The sequence below is a fragment of the Chinchilla lanigera genome, unplaced genomic scaffold, assembly GCF_000276665.1.
Source record: "Chinchilla lanigera isolate Chin_1 unplaced genomic scaffold, ChiLan1.0 scaffold00010, whole genome shotgun sequence".
Classification (NCBI taxonomy): domain Eukaryota; kingdom Metazoa; phylum Chordata; class Mammalia; order Rodentia; family Chinchillidae; genus Chinchilla; species Chinchilla lanigera.
Window position 1 is genome coordinate 110683 of NW_004955411.1, and position 20367 is coordinate 131049.

At 35.5% G+C, this 20367-nt stretch overlaps 1 protein-coding gene across 3 annotated transcripts in view; it reads left to right on the top strand.

Annotated features, from left to right (window-relative positions):
* Positions 1-20367, top strand: part of Col21a1 (collagen, type XXI, alpha 1) — a 192346-nt gene that overhangs the window by 42507 nt on the left and 129472 nt on the right. The gene's annotated exons all lie outside the window — the stretch shown is intronic.

The window sequence follows — 20367 nt, forward strand, 5'->3', positions numbered from 1 at the left end:
GAGGAGTGCTCAGACTGCAGCCCAAACCCAATTTATCACAAAGCGCCAACAATGCACTTAAACCTGAGTACTGAGGTTTTAGTTTAGAAAAAACAAGTCATATGTTAACATCTTTTGTCTAAAAGAAAAACAAACCACTCACCTGCCGTAGGTTCGCCATCGCTGGCCTGTACTTTTCTTTCACTTGCATCGTCAGGTTTTGGCAGTTGACTGCTGCTGGCTTCACAGGGTGAGTTTGGGAGTGTTCTTTTCCTTCTTATTTTATGTAAGTCTGAGGAGCACTGGTGTGATCTCTTTTTTACAAGTTTGGTGAAATTCAGCCACCAAGCCATCCAGAGCTAGACTTTTCTTTGTTGGGGAGCTTTATATTATTTTTTCAATCTTATTACATGTCATTCATTTTTAAAAATATCCTCCTAGATCAAGTTTTTTTTTGGTACTGGGAATCAAACTTGGGATCTTGTGCTTGCCAGGCAGGCGCTTGTGCTCCTGAACTATATTCCTGGCCCTTTGTTCAACATTGAGAAGCCATATGTGTCTAGAAATTTGTTTATTTTTCTAGATTTTCCAATTTAATAGCAAATATATTAAAATATTCCTTAATGAGCCTTTGAATTTCTGTGGTTTCAGTTGTAGTATTTCCTTTTTTAGCTCTAATTTTATTTATTGGTGTTCTCTCTGTCTTTTGAGTAGTTTAGTTAAGGATTGGTCAAGTCTATTTATCTTTTCAAAGAAACAATTCTTTGTTTCATTGATTCTTTTGGCATTGATTAACTGTTGTCTCATTGTTTTATAAAATATCCATGTAGGAAAAGTAGGATAAATGCTTAATTCTGTATATTTGTGTCCCAGCAACTGCCAAAGGTAACCCATAGTTTTAAAAAGAAAATTATCATTGTGAAATCATAGATTTAATAAACTGTTAAATTTCAGTCCATTAGAATTATTTTTAAAATGATCAAATTTCATCTTTAGTCAATGGGATATTCTTCAAGTTGGCTGTTGGGTCACTTTGATTTAATCCTAGTAGCTTCTGAGAGTTTCTTGTTTTTAGAATGACAAAATTTCTTTCATGTCTCATGTATATGAGATAGAATTTGCTATTTTACCCAAAGGTCTTTGTTCCTTTTAATGGGAAATGCTATTTAAACACACCTGAAGGGCTGGAGTAGTTTACTCATCATCTTGTGTGAGCATACTAGGGCCTGATAAGCATGAATTTGCCATTTGAGTCATCTCCCTTTGCCTACTTTTCCTTCGCGTACACCATTTATTTTAGATTTAGAACCTTCTGTTACGGTTTAACTTCTCATATGTTTTTATTATATTTTCAAAACTTTTTTTTTTTTTTTTTCCCTGGTACCGGGAACCGAACTCACGACCTTGCACTTGCCAGGCAGGCGCTTTGCCGCTGAGCTAAATCCCCAGCCCCTATTATATTTTCTAACTGGGGGCCAGGCACAACGGTGCCTATAGTTCTGGCTGTCTGGGAGGCTGAGCAGGATGATGGCAACTTTGAGGTCAGCCTGGCCAGTGTAGCAACTTAGCAAGACCCTGCCTCAAAATAAAAAAAAAATAAAAGTAACAAAGTCATCCTTGGGACACAGCTCAGTGAGGAGGCCCCGCATTAGATCCCTCAAAAAAAACTGTTTTCTAACTAGGTAAACTAAAAAAATTGTTTTCTAACTAGGTAAACAAGACAAGTCTAGCTACAACTCATATCTCCTGGCTGTTTAGAATTTTTTTTTGATGTATTAAACAGAGAAAAATTTTGACCTGAGTATGATGTTTAAAATTTTATTAATTTTCTCTTTGGAACCTAATGTTTTTACTCTCTGATACTTTATTATTAAAATTTAGAGTTGAATTCTGTAAAATAAGAAATTAGGCTAGTATATTTTAATATAAGAGAAATTTTAGGGATAGAAAAAAAGACTACACTTATAAGCAGTTTAAAATTACCAACAGAACCCCATGGCCTATTTTTAGTGGATTTGCTTGCATAGGGAAATAAAATACACTGTACTCCTTCCTTGGCTATCTCTGACTGGTTTCATGTAAGTGATTATATAGACAAATATATTCTTTTGTTGCTTGGATGTTTAGAAGGTGGTATGGCCAGATTGGATTTTAAACCACCTCTCCAAACTCTGACAACCAAGTTTCTGTAGTTCTTTCTCTTCTGTGTGGCTTTGTTGGATACCATATAATGTACCCTTCAGACCAATCAAGAATGCATTCAGCCCTTGCAGTGTGATTGTAAATGCTGAAGCTAGCAGTAATAAAGAAACATTGCACACAAGATGTGTGCGATTAAGAAGACATTATTTGGGGAATAAAACTAATGTGAGTTGTAGAAGAGAGGTTAGACGCAGGAAGACGACATGAGGCATTGTCCACTGACTCTCGGTGATGTGCCCGGGGCTAGGTCACACATTCCGTGATGAGGAAGGTGCGGTGTGCACCTGTCCATTTGCTGTAGCTTTAGCAGCTGCATAGACACCAGTGATGTTACTCTAGTTTGGAAAGATGTCGTAATTCTCTTCTTTTTTTCAAAGAAAACACAGTGTTTTTAAAAATAATTGCATCGCACTTTTATTTTAAACTTTTGAAAATTAACAATGGTTGCTATATTACATATTGTTATCTTTAAAGTATTTCCTCAAATTACCAGATACAGATTTGCAAGGTTGACCAAATAATTAAGCATTAACTCTTTCTTTCAATAAGCCATAGAAATTAATAGTACAATTACCTTAGCTATCTTGTGTGTATGTATATATCTTCCTTCTTTTCTCCTTTGCCCATCCCAGTTGTTCTTTCCTTTCAAAAGAGATAAACATAACAATGAAACCGAGTTTCAAAACAGATCATTAGGACTGCTTCAAAAGTTAAAACATTGTATATTTTTGTTTTCCTAGTAGTCATTCAGAGTAGAAGATATAGTCGAGGTATCTTGTTTATACAATATTAGCACAACATTGTCTTTTTAATGAAATAAGAGAAACTAGCTCTGTAACAATCTTAACTATCTTGCATATACATATATTTTTTCCTTTTTTCCTTTCCCCTTTCCCCATCACAGTATGTCTTTTCTTTTGAACAGTGACTTCTCAATTCACAATATATGTTGTACATTTTGAGCCTTATTTACTTGTTTGTTTTTTCACACTAGTGAGACAGTACAATGTTTATACATATGAGTGTGATTTATTTCACTTATGAATATGTTCTCGGGTTGCATTCATTTACCTATGAAAGACTCCATTTTATCCTTTTTATAGCTGAATTGTACTCCATTATAGGACAAAATCCACATCTTTTTTATCCATTCTTTAGTTGATGGACATCTGAGCTGTTTCCAAGATTTAGCTGTTAAAAATTGTGCTGTTATAAATGTGAGTGCATATGTATCACTGTGGCCTGATGATTTTAATTCTTTGGGGAAGATACCCAGAAGGGGAACAGCTAGGTCAAATGGGACCTCCAATCCCACTTTTTTGAGGAATCTCCACACTGTTTTCCACAGTGGTTACACCACTCTACACTCCCACCAACAGTGGAAAAGTGTTCCTTTTTCTTCACAGCCTGTCCAGCATTTGTTTTCTGTTGATGTTTTTATGATAGCCATTCTTTCCAGTGTGAGATGGAATCCCAGTGTTTTAATTTGCATCCCTTGAATGACCAATGATATTGAACATTTTTTTAAGGAATTAATTTGCCATTTGTATTTTTTCATCTGAGAAGTGCCTATTCATCTCTGATGCCCACTTTTGGATTGAGGGTTTGAATTTGAGGAGTCTAATTCTTTTCAATTCTTTACATGTTCTGGATATAAGTCCTTTGTGGGACAACTGGCTATAATGTTTTAACAGTCTGTGCATTGTCTTTTCACCTTGTTGGTGATTTATTTTTTTGTGCAAAAGCTTTTTAGTAAGGTGAGATCCCATTTGTTGATTCTTTCTGTTTCCCTTGCAGTCTCTGTTTTGTTCATGAAGTCTCTGCCTACACCTATGTCTTTGAGATTTCTACCTACTTTCTCTTCCAGTAGATTTAGTATTCCTATTTTAATATGTAGATCCCTGATCCATTTTGACTTTAGTTTAGTGCATAGTGATAGATAATGGGTGTAACTTTAGTCTTTAGCGTGTGGAAAGCCAGTTTTTCTAGAACTATTTATTAAAGAGAGTATCTTTCTTCCAATGAATGTGTTTGGCTCCTTTGTCAAAGATAAGGTGGCTGAGTGTGTTTGGAGATGCATCTGCATCTTATGTTCTGTTTCACTGATCCTCAGGCCTGTTTTTTCCAATATTGTTCTGATTTTATCACAGTAGCTTTGTGGCATAATTTTAGGTCTGGGATTGTGATGCTCCCTGATTTGCCTTTGTTGCACAGAATTGCTTTTGCTATTCTTGGTCTTTTCTGGCTCCAAATGAATTTCAGGAATGTTTCCTCTAGGTCTGTGAGGTATGTTAAAGGTATTTTCATTGGGATTGCATTAAATCTGTATAGCAATTTTGGGAGTATGCCCATTTTCACTATGTTGGTTTTTCCTATCCAAGAGCAAGGAATATATTGCATTTTCTGATATCCTCCTGAATCTCCTTTTTCTAGAGTATTGTAATTTTCACTGTACAGATCTTTTACATCTCTTTTAAGGTTAATTCCTAAGTATTTAATGTTTTTGGATGATATTGTGAAGGGTGTGGTTTCCCTCCTTTCTCTCTCTGTGAGTTTGTTGCTTGTGTACAGGAATGCTATTGACTTTGGAGTGTCAACTCTGTATCCCACTATGCTACTGAATTTGGATATTGAGTCTAGAAGTCTTTTGGTGAAGTTTTGGGATCTCCTATGTAGAGTGTCAAGTCATCTGCAAGTAATGAAAATTTAGCTTTTTCCATTTCTGTCTTTATCCCTTTTATTCCTTGTTCCTGTCTAATTGCTCTGGCTAATGTTTCCAGAACTATATCGAATGGGAGTGATGATAATGGACATCCTTATCTTGTTACTGATTTTAGAGTGAAAGCTTTCAGTTTTTGACCATTTAATATGATATTATCATGAATATTATCATGAGCACTTTATCGTGAATAAGTGTTGGACTTTGTCAAAAGCTTTTTTTATCTATTGAGATGATCATGTGGTTTTTGTCTTTGGTTCTATTAATATGGTGTACTATGTTTATTGATTTTCATTAGGTTGAACTATCCCTGTATCCCTGGTATGAATCCTACTTGGTCAAGATGTATAATCTTCTTAATAATTTGCTGCACTGTTTGCCATTATGTTATTAAGGATTTTTATATCTATGTTAATTAGGGAGATTGGCCTGTAGTTTTCTTTCTTGGTTGATTTTTTTTTTATGGTTTTGGAATCAGGGTACTACTTACTTCTAGGAATGACTTTGGAAGTACTGCTTCCCTTCCAATTTCCTTAAAGAGCTTCAGCATTAGTGGCAGTAGTTCTTCTCTAAATTTTTTGTAGAGTTCCACAGTGAATCTGCAGGGCCTAGGCTTTTCTTTGTTGGTAAATTTTAAATTACATTTTCAATTTCATTAGCTAATATCAGGTTATTTAGAATTTTTATATCTTCTTGATTTAGTTTTGGTAATTCAGTTGTGTCTAGGAACCTGTCCATTTCTTCTGTGATTTTCACCTTATTAGAATATAGGTTCTCATACTAGGTGTTGATGATCTCCTGGATTTCTGTAGGATCTATTGTGATTTCCCCTTTTCATTATTAATTGCTTGAATTTGTGTTTTTTCTTTCCTCTTTTTGGTGAGGTTGTCTAATGGTTTATCAATTTTATTTCTTCCTTCAAAGAACCAACTGTTTTTTTTTTTTTTTTTGGTTTTTCTCCGGTACCGGGAACCGAACTCACGACCTTGTGCTTGCCAGGCAGGCGCTTTTGCCGCTGAGCTAAATCCCCAGCCCCAAGAACCAACTGTTTACATCATTGATTCTTTGTATTATTTTCTTAGTCTGTATTGCATTGATTTCTGCTCTTATCTTTATAATTTCTTCGCTTGTATGGGCTTGAGGTTTGATTTGTTCTTTTTTCCTGGAAGTTGGAGGTTCAACATTAGGCTACTTACTTGAGCTCATTCTGTTTTCCTGATGTGTGAGTTTATCATTATGAATTTTCCTCACAGAAGTGCTTTCATTTCATCCCATAAGTTTCGGTATCTTGATCAGTATTATTGTTTAATTGTATATATGTTTAATTTCATCTTTAATTTCCTCTGTGACCCGTTGGTTGTTCAGAAGGGTGTTGCTTAATTTCCATGTGTTAATGTGGTTTTCATGGTTTCCTTTGTCATTCATTTCCAGTTTCAATGAACTACAATCAGATAGTAGGCATGGGATGATTTCATTTCCTGTATGTTTACTTAAACGTTTTGTCAGCTAATATATGATTTTGGAAAGCATCCCAGGTGCAGCTGAGAAGAATGTGTACTCTGGTGTTTTGGGGTGGGACACTCTGTAGACATTTACCAAGTTTATTTGTTCACAGGCTTGGTTTAATTGTAATATTTGTTTGTTGAGTTTTTGTCTAGTTGATCTATACATTTGTGAGAGTGGGGTATTAAAGTCTCCCACTATAATTGTGTTAGTGCTTGTTTGGTTTTTCATGTTAAGATTTATTTTATGTAGTTGGGTGAACTTGTGATTGATGCATAAATACTTATGATTGTTATCTCTTCTTGTTGGAGTTTTCCCTTAACTAATATATAGTGACCTTCTTTTTCTCTTTTGATCAGTTTTGGCTTGAAGTTTGCGCTGTCTGCAAATAGAATAGCTTCCCCTGCTTTTCTGGGGGTTCCTGTGGCATGGAGGATTGTTTTCTATCCTTTGACATTTAGTCTATGAATTTCTTTTTGGGTTAAATGCATTTCTTGAATGCAGGATATTGTTGAATCTTGCTTCATGATCCATTCTGACAGTCTGCTTCTTTTGATTGGTGTGTTGAGACTGTCTACATTAATGCTTATTCTTTTCCGTATTGTTTCCCTGTCACTTTTTCCCTGTCTTTCTACTCTTTTAACTCCTGGCAGCTTGTTTCTATCGGTGTCCCTGTGTTTGTGGTTTTCATTACCTCTTTCTAATATGTCTTTCAAGCATTCTGTAGAGCTGATTTCATTGTCATAAATTTCTTCAGTTGCTCCTTGTCATGGAAATATCTTATTTCTCCATCAGTTTTGAAGGACAGTTTTGCTGGATACATCAATCTGGGTTGAAGTTTGTTTTCCTTTGGGCTTGAAGTACTTCACTCCAAACTCTCCTTGACCTGAGGGTTTGTGTTGAGGAGTCTGCTGTGATTCTGATGGGTGTTCCTTTGCAGGTGATATATGTCTTTTCTCTAACTGCTTTTAATATTTTCTTCTTGTGCTGAATTTCTGGAATCTTGATTATTATATGCCTTGGTGTGGATTTATTTTAGTCATGGCTATTTAGACTTCTGTGTGGTTCATTTATTTGCTTGTCAAATTCTTTGTCCATATTTGGGAAGTTTTCTGCCATTATCTGTGTGAAGAGGTTTTTAGAGGTTTTTGTGCTTTCTCCAGCTTTCTCACAGATCCCAATCAGTCTTATGTTGCTGTTCTTTGCTCCATCCTGTAGCTTTTGGATTGGTATTTTGTGGTCCCTTGTGACTTTTAGGATATCTTTCTTTTCCTGGTTGCTAGTCACATTCCTGTCTTCTAGATCTGATATTCTATCCTCTCCTTCATTCAATCTGCTGTGTATACTTTCAATGGAGTTTCTAATCTCCTGCATTTCTGTTTGGATCTGCTTCATTGATTCCATTTCTTGTCTATGTTTTTCATCCGTGATTTCCGTCATTTTCCTGAGCTCCTCTATTAGTTTATTTGGTCTGCTTTAATATCTTTTATTTTGATAGTGATTTTTTTTTTTGTCTTTTTGAGACAGGGTCTCACTATGCAGTTCATGCTGGCCTTGAGCTCACTTTGTTGCCTAGGCTGGTTTCAAACTCACAATGATCCTCCTGCCTCAGCAAATGCCAGGATTACAGGCATGCTCCACCACATCTGGCTTGATAGTGATTTCTTTTTGCACCTTAGAGATTATTTTTTTCTATGGCCTTTTCCATATGATTTTTTATATCTGCTGCTGTTATTTCAGAGAGTTCCATTTGTTGACTTTCCATTTCCTCTCTCTCTTTGTGTTCTGGACTTGTCCTGGATGGGATAGATATTTGGGATTGTATTTTGCTTGTTTGTCTTGTCATTGTCTATTTTCTATTTTATTTTGTTTTCTGTTTTGATGTTTCTAGCTTTCTAATATCAGAGAGCCTTAGTCACTGATGCTGACACTTTCATAGGCGGTGTCTGTTCCTCTGGAAGTCCCATCTTGACAGCACCACTGTCCCAGGGCAATGGAGGAAGGAAGCAGCATGAACTTACACTTTTCTTACTGTCATCACTGCCCCAGGGCAGTGGGGAAAGCACCAGGTGTGGACTTATACTCCTCTCACTGATACTGTCTTCACTGTTCTTGCAAACACCTTCACTCTTCCCGCCAAAACTGCCGTCCCAGGAAGATGGAGCGGACACAGGGCACAGGCTTGATCTCCTCCCACTGGCACTGCCAAACCGCGGCAATGGAGGCCTCACGGGGTGCAGGTTTATACTCTTGATGCTGGCACCGCCTTCACCCCTCCCACCAGACCATTGTCCTGGGACAATGGAGGGGGCACAGGGCACAGGTTCACTCTCCTCCTGCTGGCACTGCTGACCTGGGGCAGTGGAGGATTTGCAGAGTACAGGCTTATCATCTTCCCTCTGGCACTGCCTTCACCCTTCTTGCTGGAACTGGGCACAGGGGCACAGGGTGTGAACTTACTCTCTTCCTGTTGGCACTGCCAACCTGAAGTAATGGAGAACATGTAGAGCACAAGTTTATACTCTGTGTGGCACTTTTATAATGCTTTTATTGCTGTATTTTTGTTTAACAGTCTTTAGTTATGACAGATTTCTTAAAATTTTCTGGAGAGAGTAGAAATACTTCATTCTTTTCTCTATAGTCCAGATTGACTGAATCTCCATACTTGTTAATGATCTGTTCAGATTTCATATTTCTTTATCATTCAAATTTGGGAGGTTATAAGTTTCTAGGAAGTTATCATTTCCATGTTATCAAATTAGTGGGCAAAAAATTTTTCATAGCAGTCTGTTATTCAATGCCCCGCTGCCCCAATGAAAAAAGGGTATCATTTCTGTGGTATCAGTTATAATGGCTTCCTTTTCATTTATACTTTGTCTTCTATCTTTTTTCTTAGTAGACTTACTGCCCTCACTGATATCCAGATGCCCTTTCTCTGCAGTACTGGGTTGGAGTCAATATCTTCACACTGGAAAGGCCCAGGCTTCTTGTTGTTGTGGTGGCAAGGTCTCACTAACTTGGCATTCTGGGCTTGGATGTATGTTATACTTTATTTTATGAAAAACCCAAATTTTACTATCAGTCAATAAAAGAATAATAATAGTTATTATAGTGTATCATTATACTCAAAGTAGAATACAAGACAAAAAGATATTTACAAAAAAGAAATGAGCAGATAGTAATAGATATCTTTCTTTACAATGAACTAGTAGTATAAATGAAACCAATTAACATATATATTGACATATTTTAAAAATGAAGGAATTTGCAGTTTGGGGAAATATTTCAATTTCTCCCTATTTTCTATTTATCTCTCTTCTATTTTGTTCTTTGTGTTTTACAATATAATAGAAGCCAGGCAATACTTGAGCTTGTGTATCTGCCTTATTTCACTTAACATTATGTTCTCAAATAGCATCCATTTATCTACAAATGCCTCAAGTTTATCATTCAGTATTGCACTGTAGTAGTCCATTGATAAATACGTTTTCCATATGCCTTCATTTGTTGATGGATATATGCACTATTTCTGAGTTCTAGCTTTTCTAAACTGTGCTGCTGTAAACATGGGTATGCATGTAGAATATCGTCATTTTAACTCTTTTTGGGAAGATACCAAAAGGGGGGTACCTGTGTCAAAAGGAATTTCTATTTTTAGTTTTTTGAGGAATTTAAACACTGATTTTCATTGTGGTTGTACTAGTTTAAATTCCTACCAACAATATAGTACAGTTCCCTTCCCCCATATCCTCACTAGCTTTTATTATTATTAAATATTTGATGATAGCCATTCTTTCTGGAATAAGATGGTATTTCAGTGTCATTTTAACGTGCATTTTTCTAATGGCCAGTGATGCTGAACAGTTTTTCATGTATTTATTGGCCATGTATGTATTTATTTGTATTTCTTCTCAGAAGTGTTTATTCCTATTGGGTTGTCCATTTTTTGACTGGATCTTTTATTTTGGAGGAGTCTAATGTATGAATTGCTTTTTTCTAAACTAAAACTTCAGTATTAAAGTTTAATTACAGTGTTGGCACTTTGTAATAAGTTGGTTTGGGGTTGCAGTCTGGGCACTTAGTTCTAAAAGGCTCACCATCTTTGGTCTATGGGAATGCTACTGATTTTTGTGTATTTATTTTGTACCCTGTACACCGCTGAATTTGGTTATCAATTCTAGGAATGTTTTGGTGGAATTTTTTGTTAAGAAAAGGATCATGTTATCTGCCAATAATGATATTTTGAGTTTTTCCTTTCCTATATGTATCCCTTTTATTTCTTTCTCTTTCCCAATTGCTCTGGGTAGTATTTTGAGGACTATGTAGAACAGGAGTGGTGATAATGCACATCTTTGACTTGTTCCTGATTTTAGAGGGAAGGTTTTCAGGTTTTCTCTCTGTACTGTAATGTTGGCAGTATGTTGGTCATAAGTGGTTTTTATCATGTTGAGATAAGATCTCTCTGTACTTACTTTCTTTATGGTTTTTTTCATGGATAGATGTTGGGTTTGGTTAAAGGACTTTTCTGCATTTATTGAGATGAGCATGTGATTTTGGTCCTTGCTTCTCTTTATGTGATGAATTCCATTTATTGATTTGTGTGCATTCAGCTGTCCTTGCTTCCCTGGGATGAAGCCTAATTGGTCATGGTTTATGATCTTTCTGATGATTTGTCACATTCTGTTTGCCAGTATCTTAAGAATTTTCGCATCTATGTTCATTAGAGAAGTTGATCTGTGGTTCTTTTTTTTGGTTGGATCCTTGTCTGCTTTGGGGATCAGGACAATGTTAGCTTCTGAGAATGATTTCCTCCCCTTGCAATTTCCTTAAAAAGTTGAAGAGTATGGTATTAGATCTTTCCTGAAGTTCTTACAGAATTTAGCTCTGAACTCATCAGGTCCTGGGGTTCTCTTGGTTGGGCTTTTTTTTCCTACTTCAGTCTCATTGCCTCTTACTGGATTGCTCAAGCTTTTTAAGTCTTCTTTGTTTAGTTTTGGTAACTCACATGCATCTAGGAATTGCTGCATTTCTTCTGAATTCTTTACTTGTTTGACATATATGTTTGTGAAGTGGTTGCTGGTAATTTTTGGGATTTTGACAGTGTCCATTGTGGTTTCACCTTTTTCATTTCTAACTGCATTAGTTAGTGTCTTTTATTTCTTTTTTGGTAGGATTGGCTAAGGGTTTGTACACTTTATTTATTCTTTGAAAGAACCAGCTCTTCAATGCATTGATTCCTTTTATTGTAGTTTAGCTTCTATTTTATTAGTTGCTGCTCTGATCTTTATAATTTCCTCAGTTTGCATTCTTGTATTTTGACATGCAGCATTCACTTATTTATTTAGGCTAATTCTGTTTTTCTGATGTGGGCGTTCACCACTGTAAACTTTCCTCATAGCTTTGCTTTCACTGTGTCTCATAAACTCTGGTATGTTGTACTGGCACTATCTTTTAACTGTAGGAATTGTCTTATTTTTTTCCTTAATTTCTCTGTGACCCATTGATTATTCAAGGGTATGTTATTTAATTTCCGTATCTTCACATTGTTTTTATAGTTCCTTTTGGTATTGATTTTTAGTTTTATTGACTGAAAATATGCACTGTAAAATTTCAATTCTTTTTCATTTATTAGGCATATTTTATTAGCTCTTTGTGGTCTGTTTGGAGAAGTAGTATATGCAGCCAAAAAAGAATGTGTATTCTGTTATTGAGTGGGACACTCTGCATATCTCTTAAATACATATCTATTAAGAACATGTTCAAAGGTTTGGTTCAGCTCTGATGTTTTTCTGTTGATTTTTTTGTTTAGTTGATCTGTCTACTTGTGCTAGTGGGGTATTGAGATCCCCAGCTATCACTGTATTGATGTCTATCTGATCTTTATGTCCTTTAAAGTTTATTCTATGAGGTTGGGTACCCCATGGTTTGGTATAGATATGTTTGTAATTGTTATCCATTCCTCTTGAATAGCTATATTAACCAATATGTAATGTCCTTTTTTTGTCTCTTTTAATCAGTTTTGGCTTGAAATACTTTGTCTGAAAATAGCAGAGCTACTCCTGCTTGTTTTCAGTTCCTATCACATGGAATATTTTCTTTTTGTGTTGAACGTATTTATTGTATACAGAATGTTTTGGATTTTTTTTTCTTGATCCATTCTGTTAATCTGTCTTGACTGGTCCATTCACATTGATAGTTATAATTGATAGATATTGATTTATACCTGTCATTGTATTAGTTTCCTATTGCTGTTTTGCCTTCTTCACCTTCTACTCAATCATTGTCCCTACCTGATGTGCCCATTTTATTGAATCATTTGATACTGTTAGCTTCATTGTCTCTTTCTAGAATATCCTTGAGAATGTTTTAACTGTTGCTTTGGTACTCATGAATTATTTTAGGTTTTCTTTGTCATGGAAATATATAATTTCTCCATCAATTCAGAAAGATAATTTCATAAGATATAGCAGTCTAGTTTTGAAGTTGTTTTCTTTTCATGCTCTTCAGAGTTCTATATACTTCATTTATGTCTATGTTAAAGTTCTTTTTTCCATGTCTGGAAAATTTTCTCCTGTTCTGTAAGGAAGGATTTATGTCCATTGTGCTGTCTTCTGATATTTTGCTAATTCCAATTACTCTTACATTATACCTGTTTGAATCACCTAAGAGGTGTTGCATCCATTGTCCATTTGCCCTTGTTGTTTTTAAAAGATTTAATTAATCTCTCATTAATTAATCATTGATCACAGGCTGTCTTTGTATTAGTTGCTTCTCCTGCCCATACTTTTAATCATGCCTTTTATCTCCTGGATTTCTGTTTGGAACTTTCTTATGGAGTCCAATTCCTTTCTATGCTGGGCACTCACTCTTGCATCTCTTTCTTTAGCTCTACAAAACTGCTCATTAGTGTCTTCTTTAGACTCACTGCTTATTTGTTTCATTACAATAATTATTCTTTGAACTCACCAACCAGCTTGTAGAACTGTTTTACTTCCATTGGTTCCCTTTCAAACCTGTCTGCTGTGTAGCTTATGATTTCCTCCCCTCTCACTGCCCCCTGTAGTGATTTTAGGGGAGTTGGGAGTTTCGGGAGGCACTGTGTTGCCTTGTCTTCTCATGTTTCTGGTTTTTGTTTATTTTTTTCTGCTGTGGTTTGTAAGTTCTTGGGCCTAGTGACCCATTCTTTAGGAGTGAGGCACAGTGATGTTTACAGACCCCAGGCAGGTATTAGCGTAGAGAGAAATGAGTTGCTGGCCGCTGTTTTACCCTGTGTACGGTAGTAAATTCAGCAACAAGGGTGGCGTCAAATGTCAGCTGGATATCGGTGAGCCCTAGGCACCATTCACGAACAGCCATTAAACGAAGCGAAGAAGACTGATTTTGGTGAAGACGAGGAGACCCCCTTATACTGATCCGTAGTCATTCAGAGTGATGATTACTGCTAGATGTTGGCAGCAGTGCCAGAGCTCAAACATACCACTCCGTTGAAGTCCTTGTTCTTTAGGCCCACACCCTCTGATGATTACTGCCACCCATCCTGGCCTCCCACGGCAGAACACAGGCCCTGTGGTCTTCCTGGTCTGAGCCTGGGCCTCTCAGGGGATCCTAGGGATCCCTATTTGGCTCTGACCCTCTCTAAGCCTGTCTCCCAGCCAAGGTTGCTTCTCACCCAGTCTGTGTGGAAGGGATTCCATCCTGAGGTGAGACTCTCCTCCCGGATGTTGGTCTCTTTTTTCAAACTGATGCTCTGTTGGTTGTTGCCTGTTGGTCCTTGGCTGGCCACAGCTTTGGCTGGGGTAGGTGGTGCTTCCAGGGTTGAACTTCTGATCTGCCTCAGCCTTTTAGAGTGTTGGGATGGCAGGCTTGTGCCGTCATCCCCTGCTGAGTATGAAAACATTCTCAGTTCATGCTGTTGAGATCAGAGTTCCCCCCACCTCTCTCCACCCCTCTCATAGCAGTTGTTTCAGAAAGATAAGCACTTGGCTGCAGCTTCTTGAAGCTTGAGATAGTATTTCTGCTATTGTAGAAATTTTGACTTTTAGCTTTGGTGAAAATAACCAAAAGCCGTAAAATGGAGTTTCCTTTACAGACTAACTTCTCAAGATATGGTCTGTGTACCAGCAGTATCAGCATTGCCCTCGAACTTGTTAGAGATAAGGACTCTCCAGGTGCAAACCAAGCCTGCTGAGCCACTATGTGCATCTTAGTAAGATTTCTGGGTGATCCTGGTGTATTCTAATGTTTGAGAAATGGGAATGTTAAAGGTCACCCAACTACTCTCGGAGTAACAAACTTCAAAATTTTTAGTTGTAGAAACTTTTCGAATTATGCTTCCAATTTGCGGTTACTGACTTCTCTATCATGAGGATAGGGACCATAGGATTTTTTCCTTACTCTTTTTACATTGACTTATAGAAAACTTTCTAGAACTTTGATGTACATTAACACGTGGGGAGTTTTATTTGGTTTTTAAGAAATACTCTGTCCCATGCTCTACAATCTGAAGTTGTTGATTAAGACTAGGCACCCATATGTTTAACAAGCTCTCTCCAGGTGATTAAAGTAAATGCTCCAACTTGCTAAGCCTAACTTTGCATAAGTGTATGAACAATGGAATATTTATAAATGCATTTATTAAATCAGTTTATTTTGGTGGCTAAATAACATGAAAATGATATACTTTTCAGAACTTACCCATATCTTCTATTTTAATTGTCATTAAGATATTAAAGATAAAATTAGGGAAGTAACTTTTCCCTAAAAATTCCAAATGAATTGGATATTATGTACCAATATTGATGGAGCATTGACGGAGGAACATGGAATGCTTCAGGCGTTTGAGGGGAAGTTAGATGATGATATCCCCATAGAGCAACACCTCCTCAGGGCGACCCTCTAAAAATGCCTCTCACCAACTTTTCGAAAACTTTTACACTGTTTGCGCAGAGGACTTAGCCTGAGTTGAAAAATGACAGTGATTGTTTGGAACTAATTGCTTCTCATTGAGGCATAGATTTTATATGGTGATTTATACAGATGGAAGGTGGTCAGTGCACAAGTCTTAAACAAATTAATATACCTGAATGTTAATGTTGCAAATAGGAGGTATTTATGTCAGCCAGCATGATTATTGGTACCACTTTTGAGTTACATTCTCCCAAAAAGGAAACATTACCTGATTTCTGATGCTATGGTACCTTTGCTTATTTGAGGACTTTACATAACTGAAATCACACTGTATGTATTCTTTAGTGTCTGACTTCTTCATCAAGTAAATGTTTCTAAAATTTATTCAAGTTGTTTGGCATAGCCATGTTGTATTTATGAATAAAATGTATTTACAATGTTTGATAGCCCATTTTTTATTGCTGAGTAATATTCCATTAAATGAATATATCACAGGGATTGTATACCCATTCTCCTGTTTCTACCATTTGGGTTAACTTTAGTGTGGGATTATTGTGAAAAGGTTTTACTTTTAATGTTCATTTCTCTATGTTAGGCATCTACCAGAAAAAATTGGTAGCTGTGGTTAATAAGAAATGGTTCCTAACAGTTCTCTAAGGTGATTCTGCCTATTTTCACTTTCACCTGCAATATCTGAGTTCCCATTTCTCCATATATTCCCATAAGCATTTGATATTGTCAATCTTTTAATTTTAGTCTACTTTTTAGGTATGAAATTATATTTAATTCTGATTTGAATTTTATGATGGCTGAGATGATGATATAATTTAACATTTTTATTGAACTATTCTGTGTCTTCTTTGGTAACATGTCTAAGACCTTTTACTCACTTAAAAAATTGGGTTGTTTTTCTTTTTATAATAAAAAGGTGTACAATTTAAAATATAGATAATGTGGATATGAATCATTTGTCATAATATTTAATCTAAACATTGTTAACAGTATCTTGCATTGTTAATAGTATCTTTTGAGGACTTGAAATCCTTAATTTTTATCAAATCCCATGTAAATCTTTTAAAGAAATTTCTAATGGTGGTTGTTTCCTAAAAAAAATTTGCCTAATCCCACGGCCACGAAGGTATTTTCTTATGTTTTCTTCTTGGAGAAGACTTTTAGTTTTATTTTTTATACATTGCATCTTATTTTTCTGTATGGAATGAGGTAGTGGTCAAAGTTCATTTTATTTCATATATTTATTCAGTGGCTTCAGCACCATTTTATTGAAAGCAACTTCCTATCCAGCTACTTTGGTGAAAATCGGTGGTGTGTGTGTGCGTTAGTCTGTCACCCTGCTGCACACTGTTCTGTACACGTGGGCCGTAATACCAATGCCGCGGCTCTTTATTACGGTAGTTTTATAAGAAGTCAAAGTTTATTCCTGTTTAGTTCTTCTAAATCGACACTGTTTTTTATTTTCTATGAAATTAGCATAAATTTGCTGATTTCCTCTACAGTGGCTGAGATTTTAGTTGGGATTGTCTTGACTCTAAACACTACTTTGGAGAGTTTGGACATGTTACTAATATTGTCTCTTCATCCGTGAAAATGGATCACTACATTTATTTAGTAGAAATTTTTCAGCAATGTTTTGGTATAAAGATCTCTCATTTTTCTCTATTTCTACATTTATGACATTTCTGTATAAGTATCTCATGCTAACCAACTGCACCACTGGAGCTCAGAGATTTATATTTCTGATACTATTAAAATACTATTAAGTTTTCTTGCCATTTTATAGGTAGTATATCTACATACTTACAACTATTAATTTTGTGTCTTATGCCCTTGACCAATCCACTTATAAATTCTACTACTGTTTCATGGATTCTAAAGGATTTTTTATGTAGATAAACGTGGGCTTGAAAGTAATGGCATTTTTCTTTTGTAATTTTCACATCTGTTATTTGCTGTTTTTGCAGATAGTGGTAGCTTAGGGTGCACTGAACATTTCTTATGTGAAGTGGTAAGGAAACGTATCTTTCACTGTGTGCTGACTTTTCTTTTCAGGAAAGGACTAAGTATTTCACCACCTACTATGATGTCACCTGTATATTTTCATAGATGTCATTCATCAGGCTAAGTTCTCTTCTATTTCTAATTTCACTGAGATTTCATCATAAATGAGTGTTAAATTTTGTGTAACTATTTTTGTGAATATTGAGGTAGTCATGCAATATTCTTATGTGGTCTCTTCCTATAATAAGGTGTATTGGTTAAATTTTTCTGTTAAACCAATTTCACACCTCTGCTATAAACTTGATCATTACTTATTTTGTATATTGCTAGATTTAATTGCTAATATTTTATGATATGCTTTTGCAAGCATGATCAAAAAATATAATGGTCTGTATTTTTTATATATTTGTTGTTTTTAAAAATTAGGATTAAATTGATCTTGTGATAAAAACTGGGGAGAATCCACTCCTCTTCTGTTTTCACTGAACATCACCAATGAAAGAATTTGACTTTTTAAAAAATATTTTGTCGAAATTAGTGGTGAAGCTATTTGGACATGGAATTTTCTTTGTTGGAATGCTTTTAATTAAAAAATTGTCTTCTTTAAAATATAAATGGACCAGTTTCAATAAGTGGGTTTTTGCAAGGACTTTGATCACCTCATTAGTCTACTTATTATCTTTTTAGTGCCTATAGGACCTGTAGACCCTTTTTCAACACTGACTTTGAAACTTACATTTCTCTTGTTTCTTGATTTTTCTTGGTAAGGTTTATCCGTATATTCACTTACGTAAAATAACTATACTTTATTTTTATCCCTTTGCAATTTTGTTTCATTGATTATTTTATGTTTTGGATGTAATTTTTGAACTTTTTCTACCATTCAAGGTGGATACTTAATTGTTTTGGCATTTTCTTTTCTAATATCTACTTTCTACACTAAACTTTCTAGGTACTACTTTCACTATATCATAAAAATTTTGACTTAAAAAATTTGAAATATTTTAAAATTTTCCCTCTGAGTTTTAAATATTATTTAAAACTGTGTTGTCTAAGTTCCAAGTACTTTTGAAAATCTGCTACAGATAATCTGTCGGACCAAAACAGATCCTTCACATACTAAAAGGATAGTAATTGGACAGAGAAAGCGGATAAATCTGAGAAAAAACTACTTCATGAATTTAGTTGTATTGTATGATAAATACATTTTTACTCAAAATCCTTTCCATAGGGTTTAGATGTAACTTAGAGGTAGAACACTTGCCTAGCGTCTGCACGAATGTGGGTTCAGTCCCCAGTAGTGTAAAACAAAAGCAAAAACTTTTCTACAAAGAAAACTTCAGGTCCAGCTAGCCTGACCAGTATTTTCCAATTTAACACTATTTGGTCAAGGAACACAATTTGTATAGTTTTAAGTCTTTGGAGTATAAAATCCCTCAGCCCCAGAATATGGTCTCTTTTGGTCATTATTCTGTATGTATTTTAAAAACATTTATATTTTTTTGCTGCCTAAGGGTGGAAGGCTGTATAGAGGCAACTGGGCACCAGTACTTTTGGGAGAGGGGTATCTAGTACAGTGATTGCTGAAAGCTGGGTATAGGAATCTTATCTTTTTTTAAAAATGTGTGTACTTCTTTTCCTTTTTTAGTTTTTTTCTATTCAAATGTTTTAATATTATCTTTGTAAATATGTAAGATTTTTGTATCTTTCTGATTACTCATTTTATTTCTCTGAAATTTTAATCTAAAATTGTTGTTGCTATGTTCTGTACGTCATGTGTCTTTTCATAGTCTGGCAAGATTAGGAACTTTTAATTTTGAATATGATATACCTAGATGTAATACACTTTACATGTTGCTTGAGCGTGTTGAGCTTTTTGGGCTGAAAGTTGATGGCCTTCATCAGTTCAGAAATTTCTTGGTGATGTCTTTTCAAGCATATTTTCATTCCACCTGAAAAATCTAATTACTAAGTGCTAAATCAAGATTTACTGATTTTGTCCCCTATGGGGGATATTCTATGCCTTTTATTACTTTTTATTTTCTTCCTCAGGTTTAATTTTTGGGTAATATATTTACTTGTCTTTAAGTTCACTGATATTTTGCTTTGATTTGTGCAGATGAACCCATTACATGAGTCCTTTTCTGACATATTTTTATTGTAAGCATTTACTTTTTTATTGTTGTCATCTCTCTTCTAAAATGTCCATTATTTTTGCAAATGTTATTCCTCTTATTTGCTAAGTCTTTTAACATGCTTGTGATAGTCATGTTTAAAACCCTATTTGATACTGGTAATTCTGATATTTATATAACCTCTGAATTTACTCCATGGTTTCTTCTGATGAGAAAGTTTTGTTTGTTTTTGCTTCTCATACCTTGGCAGAACCTTGCGAGATTTCTTTCAACTTGTCAGTGTGGTTTTCAGCTTTTTGGATCTCTGACTTTTTGGTTTATGCTTGACTTTCTGGTTTTTTATCTCCCCAAGCTGAAAACAGCTGAGGAGCCTTGAGGGAACTCCTCTCAGCTCTTTTGCGGCTGCTACAACCTTCCTCAAGCCACTGCTCAGTGTCTGAGGGAAACTCTGCCCAGCTGGACAGGAGGAGGCTGGGTGGAAGAGGTCTCTACACTGTTGTTCTATACTGCTCCATATAATTTTCACCCTATTTGTCTACTCTGCACACTTAGTATGAGCTCCTGGGAAGAATTACTTGGTGTGAACATTTTCTCTCTATGGTGGGGGCTTCTTAGTGTTGTAATCTGAATTCTTATCTGACACACTAGCTTTGAATGATATTTTCATGGTTTTGCAAATTCCCCTTATCAAACTTCACTTCTGCCAGGAGTAGAAATATCTATGAATCTCTTTAACCTATAAAGGGTTAATAACTTCTGGGATTCAGTTCATTTTTGTGTCTTGAAATCCTCTCCTTCCTATGTGATTAAGAATGGTCACATTTGTAATTTATTGGGCATGTTTTCCTTGCTGTAATGACATTTGACATCTTTCCGTATTAGAACAAGAAATAAAGTCTTTAGACT